Genomic DNA, 7,223 nt, shown 5'->3' with positions numbered 1-7,223 from the left:
ATCAGGCCACAATGGCATGGTTCCAGTAGTCCATGTCCTTAGTCTGCTTGTCTTCAGCAAACAGTTTGCGGGCTGTCTTGCGCGTCATCTTAAAAAAAAATAAAAAATAAAAATAGGCTTCCTTCTGGGATAACAGCCATACAGATTAATTTGATGCTGTGTGCAACGTATGGTTTGAGCATTGACAGGCTGACCGCCCCCACCCCTTCAACCTCTGCGGCGATGTTGGCAGAACCTATTTTCCAAAGACAACCTCTGGATATGACGCTGAGCATGTGCACTCAACCCATTTCTGAGTGAAACCGCGATATCGTCATGGCAACCGTACTGCAGCTCACTTGCAGGGTATTGGTAATGTTTTTATAGCCTTGGCCGTCTTTATGTAAATTCTTTTTTTTAGATCCTCAGAGAGTTCGTTGACATGAGAAGACATTTCCAGTGACCATTATGAGAGTGATAACACTAAATGTAACGCACTTGATGTTCATTCACACCTGAGACGTGTAACAATAACAAGGCAGATGATTACAGGGTGGGAAAGGGACAAATTGGGCCCAATTTGGACATTTTCACTTCGGGGTGTACTCGTTTTTGTTGTCAAGCGTTTACACATTAATGGCTCAGTGAAACAGGAAACATAAAGAATCTGTACTAGTAGCAATAGTTGTCCTTTTTCCTTAGTTTCTATGGTGTTCTGCTGTAGAAAAAAAACAAATGTGTTTAGTATGTCTTTCTGGTACAATATTCCAGATAAATACTTTCTATGGAGTCTGTTTTTCCCCCTCCACATGCTGAGGAAAGTGGGCTGAGGGATGTTTAGAGGCATGGACTTTATCCAAAACATGAGAATGGGGAAACTAAGGAGGGTTAATTTGCTCTTTGTCTCTAATTTCATTGATGACATGTTTACGGGCCGCTTGGTTTTCCCTCCCTGGCGCTTTTTCTCATTATTTCTTTCTTAGTGACCCAGACAAATGAAGTACTCGGGAATGCGCTGATGTTTCATCTCGGTCTCACGTTACCCCCAAACTCACTGACCTGACAGAAAAACACCATGCGGAGAGGTTGGTATGATGCATCATTGTTGCCTAGATTTTCCTGGTGACCATGGCAACCGAAGTAAACGCCAAAACATCCACTGTCTCTGAACCAATTTGTATTGCTGCAAGGGAGACTAGCACAATTTTCGCTAAATATCACCGTTTAACTTTAATTTGTGTTCCCTGGTCACGTCACGGTTTGTTGTGCGCACCCACGCTATAATGCATAAATCTGTGGTTTATGGCATTTATTATTTGGGGGGTGGGAGTATTATACAGCACCATTTGTACAAACACGTAAAAACACAACTGTATTCTGCAATTTTTTTTGTGTTCAAATATGTTAGTAGCCTACAGTAATAGCTTTAAAGTGAGTAGGAGTGGTGAAAGTAACTATCAAAAAATATTTTTAATTTGTTGCATTTCTTATTTAGGAAACGAGATAAGGTAATTTTGCCCCAGTTAGGTGGGTGTGACAATTAGTGGTACTTTAACTTAACTTTTAACTAAACCCCTGCTATAGTGGAAGGCAGTGTAAAAATTAATGACCCACTTAAAAAGTTTTTTTTTATTGTCTATAGATGGAACAAAATGGCAGCAAAGGACTACTTACGTGTCAATGAAACTCCTCATCTCATTTCAACATACTTCCTTGACAGTAGGATGCCACCAGATGGCGCCGAAGCAATGTTGTTATTGCTTTGGCCTGAGCACAAAAACAGCCAAGAACCATTTTTCAGCAAACAATGTTGAAATGGTTCCAATACAAAATATGCAAATGTGACTACAGTATCTAGCTATCTTAGCTAGCTAGCTAGCTAGCTAGCTAGGTCACTACAGTAGCTAGCTAGCTAAGAAAGATAGCTACTGTAGTGAGATAGTACGATAGTACGATAGTACGATAGTACGATAGTACGATAGTACTATAGTACGATAGATAGATAGATAGATAGATAGATAGATAGATAGATAGATAGATAGATAGATAGATAGATAGATAGATAGATAGATAGATAGATAGATAGATAGATAGATATTTATGATCACACAGACAACATTCATGCATCCATCATTGGCATTTTACAAATACAAAAAACAAAAATGGACATCATTAACCCTGTGCAGTAAGAAAAAGTATTTCTGAAACGCTTAGACCTTGGTCCTCTAACTTTTCAGAAAAAGCCTGCTCCGGTACATGGAATTACGTGGTGTGATGCCAACGTGGCATACGTAGTATACACACACACGCCCCCCTCCTCTCCTCTCCTCTCTTCTCCTACTTTCCTGCCAAAGTAACCACTCAGGCCCGAGGGGCAACTTGTGTGGCAAAGAGTCTTACTCTCCACCCCCACAGTCATCCTTTCCCTCCACTCACATCTGTAACAGAGCCCCCTACTTCTAAAAGTGGTGACGTGTATCATATCCCTTGAAAGCAAGACCTATGACATCACTAAACGGCAAATAGTGGGTGGTACATCTGTCTCACATTTGAGATTCTGCGTTTGAATCTATCTTGGCCCTCCTATGTTCAGTTCAGTTGCTCTCCTTGTGATTTTGTGGGTAAATACAGAAATTGTCTATAGGTATGAATATGAATGGTACGCTACATGTTGTGCTGCCAAATCCAACACAACTCCCCAGGTTGCTTTTAATTGAACGCAGCTAAACTGTAGTGTTGTTTATCATGCTGCTACCCGACGACCTCCACAGTGTGTACATTATTTGTGTTTGAATGTGCGCCCCCTTGTGGAGTCACCCTCCTCGATCTCTTCCAGAGGTGGGCATCAAAGGCCGGAGTCCTGCAGGTTTTGCATGTTGCCCTACTCCAACACAGCTGATATATGATCAGCTCATCAGCAAACTCTGCATAAGCCTGATAACGATCCTGTTGATTGGAATCAGCTGGTGTTGGAAGTGAGAAACCTCCAAAACGTGCAGGCCTCCGGCCCTCGAGGACCGAGATTGCCCACCTCTTGACATTTGAATGTTTTATGCACAATTAGGAGTTCGGGAAGCGATCCATGCATCTTTCCATTTTAGTGGTTCCACAAAGACGTCACTGTGTTGCTTTTCCCCCCTAAAAATGTGATGAATGCGAATTCCCCGTCTGTCCACAGTGAATGTCTGATGCCGCAGGAAGCCAAGCAATCCTGACTGCGCAACCCAATAGCACAAGAGGCAGTGACACAAATTTAATTTTCCACTGTCGTGCCCTGTCGTGCGGCTTGGCCGGAGCTTTATGTAGGCCACTTTTATGGCGATGCGTGTGTTTTTCAATCAAGAATGCGCACTAAGTGCCTGTATTCTGTCATAAGCGAATGATTTAAATGGAGTGTTGTGAAGAAAATAAAAGCTGCTAATGCTATCTGGCTGACTGACTGAAAATTTAACTCATTCACTGCCATTGGACGGCTATAGACATCAAAAATTCATTTGAACTATTTATATTAGTTTCACATTTTTCCACTTTTGTTAATAAGAGTATGAAAACCTAGAAAAATAATTTATTGTACATTTAGAACAGATATAAAATTTGGGATTAATCGTGAGTTAACTATTGAAGTCATGCGATTAATTACAATAAAAAAATGTAATCGTCTGACACACCTAATTTTTAAATAATATTTTCTTTTTCTTTTTTAATTAGGGGCATCGTGCGATTAAATTTTTTTATTGTAATTAATCACATGACTTCACTTGTTAATCACAAATTTTATATTTGTTCTAAATGTACAATAAAAAAAATTCTAGGTTTTCATACTCTTGTTAACAAAAGTGGAACAAAAAGGTGAAACTAATAGAAATAGTTCAAATGAATTTTTGACATCTATAGCTGTCAATGGCAGTGAATGAGTTAAAATCAGGGCAATATTCAGGTTTATGGGTTTTATGGGTTTATTAAGCGAGAAAAAGACAAAAAGCAAAGACACGAGGAAAAATGTATTAGAGAAATAGAAAACACGGGCCTATATTAAGTTTTGTTTATACCTTTTTGACTATTGTGACTATTTTGCAGTTGTCTCCTATTTTTCCCCAGTGCTAACTAGACAGATGTGTATAGCTATATACAAAATGTACTTGTAATATTCACAAGAATATAGTAGGGGAATGCAGTCATCATTTGAAGGGGGGGGGGGGTATGTGTGCATACAGTTCCATTTTTTTAAGCCCGCAATTATGAATTGAGCAGCTTTCCAGAAAACCACAGCCAAAGGGGCGAAAGGGAATACTGAACTCGAACCTACAATTTTCAGGTTCTACCTCTACCCCCTCCCCTTTAGCTAACCTTGGAGCCCCCGCAGCTTTACTTTCCCCTCAACTGTGGGAAAGTGAGGGTTAGACAAAACTCATATCATTGTTGAAAACCATGCAGGCCTCCAGATGATTCTCCTAAACTGCCGTCTGCTACACAAAAAGCCCAAAGGCCATCATCTACCTTACTGATTAGAACAGCGCTGCCACCAGGCTTCCTGATTGGCTGCTTTGCAAATGAGGTGTGTTTATTTAGTGTATAGTGTATAGAGATATGTGTAGTCTTACGAGAATAAAGCCATATATTTTCAAGAAAAAAAAATGGATACTTTTGATAGCCATAGCTTGTCCGCCCCGTTCTATATGGTCATTAAAATTATGAATTATTATTACTGTGATATGTAATTACCTTCTTTGCCCTGTACCCAATTGTGTAAGTATACAGAGGGTGACCGGGTTCACTGTAGTGGTTACAGTAAAAGATCTGCAGGTGACACACACACACACACACACACACACACATTCTAGCTTTAGTAGCGCATTAGGTAAGTGGATAAGAGTGCGGTGAGAATAGGAGACAGGATTAAGCTACCATAACTAGACATTACAAACACTGAGGATTTTGAGAGGATTTGAATCCTTTCGATCTATTCTAGTTACTCTCTTCTGCTATTCTGGGAGACAACTTTGTATAACAATCTAATGTATTAATAACCACAGTGAGCACACGTTATATCAAACACCCTTGACGTCTTACATAGGAGTGCGACTTCCTATTTGGCAAAACATGGAGACTTCTCCTTTTAATAGCAACATAGTGAAAAATGAAAAATTGATTTGGCACCATTTGTGTGTCTTAATTGAGAATGTTTACTTTTGGAAAAAGTTGATTGTGATGGAAAACAGAAGCAATTGAGCAGGACACCTGTCACTAGTTAAAGTTGGAGTAAGCAGAGGTGGGAATAAGTAACATATGTGCAAGTTGTTAAGTCTCAAGTCAAAACCTTTAAAACTCAAGCAAGTCTCAAGTTACGGTGGGGAAAAATAAAGCAAGTCAAGCAAGTTGAATCATGTCAATATTTGCTTCAATCAAGTCAGAGGTCAAGTGGCAGTCATTAATTCTTGCTTATTTACAACATATACTGGCGTGATATTTTTTTCCCCACTGTATAACACAAAAAGTACATTCTCTAAAAATTTAAATGCACATGATTTACATCTCTAAAAATTAAACAACTTAAGAAGAGTATAAAATGAATCTATACAGTACATTTAAATTATTTAGAACAAAACTTGTTATTTTGAGAGATGATTAGCTTTGCACAATTTTTAGCTCATCACATTATGAAATTTATTGAATTTGACATGCAACAGCTCACACGAATCCTACCACATAAAGCTTTAAATAACAATCGATGTATTGTCTTCTTAATTAAATGCATAGCAAACAACAGGTTTAGTTTATATTTACCCAGCTATTGGTGAGCTAAACTGTAAAGCTAACCTAGCTAGCTTAGCTTGACAGTTCACACAGCTAGTTTACCTGCGTCTGACAGATGGAAGTAAACGTCGTAGATGTTGTCTCTCTTATCTTCAAGTTTCAAACCTTGCATGTTGCTAGTCTTTTCCTGGTTTCATCAATGTATTTGACTTTGGAGCTTCCTTATGCTTGCCCAACAAGTTGGCCTCAGTCCTTGTCTGTGTGGCCGGGGCATAAGCCCACTGGTGGCTGTTATTGCCAAGGTTGCCAGATTGGTCACACGCACAATAACAAAATGATAACTTTTCTTTTAAAATTAAAAAATATATTTTTTTTATGTAAACAGTTCAAGTCAAAGACAAAGTTGAGTTTCTTGATTGCCAAGTCAAAGTCAGCTGAGTCAGCGTTCACAAGTTTTTGCCACGCAATTCACAACTCATTAGTGACTTAAGTCCACTTGAGTCAAAGTCATGTGACTGGAGTCCCCCACAGTATGAATCAAGATTTGTATGTAGCCTCACTTCATTGCCCCCGGCCTCGCGCCATTTTGGGCAAATTGGCATATTGAATCTATCTCACTCAAATTAGCCAATTTTGAGGGGGCGGTCCTATCCAATGCAAATGAGCCAGCGCTTAATCAGCTCCCTCTGGGGCATAACTTTTGTTACCATGACAACTAGGGGAGGGGCTAAGGGCTGGATATTTGCGCTCTAAGTCTAATAAAGTGGAACTGCAAAGCACACATGCGCTCATAAATGTCAGTCTGAGAACAGTTCTGAGGTTCAAGGGTTCTAATCTTGGATCCTTCTTTTGTAGCATTTGCATTTTCTTCCCATGTATGCACTGTTTTTCTCCAGCTACTCCAGCCCTGCCTGTACCCTGCAACTGGTCACCAGTCAGCCTCTCCGTTTTCGAGAGCCAAAGTCAAAATTGGACTGACTTTTTATTGTAAAGTTGGTAACATTGTTTTTATGTATTCACATGAACAAAGAGGCGATGGAAAAATAAATCAAACGACAACAGTCCATGCCATGTGGACTTTGACCCCTCTCTCACACTCGAGCTGTCGCTTTGGAACGAGTGTATGCTGAGACTTGACTGACCACAAACATGAAGCTCCCAGTGAAATTCCACTGTCAATAGGGGCTTTTTTCCCGGGCCGCTTTACCACAACCCTCCACAGACCCTCTAGTGACTAACTGTGTTTGCAGAGATGCAGAGAGAGGGAGGAGGAAGTTGGTGGTGCACTGCTTGGACAGGATACGACATACAGTAACTACATTATGGCCTCGGTTTTTTTAGTTCACAGCCTCTTGAACTCATTGTATAAGTGAGGAGCGCCATCTTGTGGTAAATTACAACACTTGCATTTTGTTGAAGGATGCATTTGTGGTACAGGGTTACAGGTTACGAACGGCGCATAATGAACTAGTTTGCGCAACGGCAAAATA

Source organism: Vanacampus margaritifer, chromosome 18 (assembly GCF_051991255.1).
Source record: "Vanacampus margaritifer isolate UIUO_Vmar chromosome 18, RoL_Vmar_1.0, whole genome shotgun sequence".
NCBI lineage: Eukaryota > Metazoa > Chordata > Actinopteri > Syngnathiformes > Syngnathidae > Vanacampus > Vanacampus margaritifer.
This window is presented reverse-complemented; position numbering follows the sequence as displayed.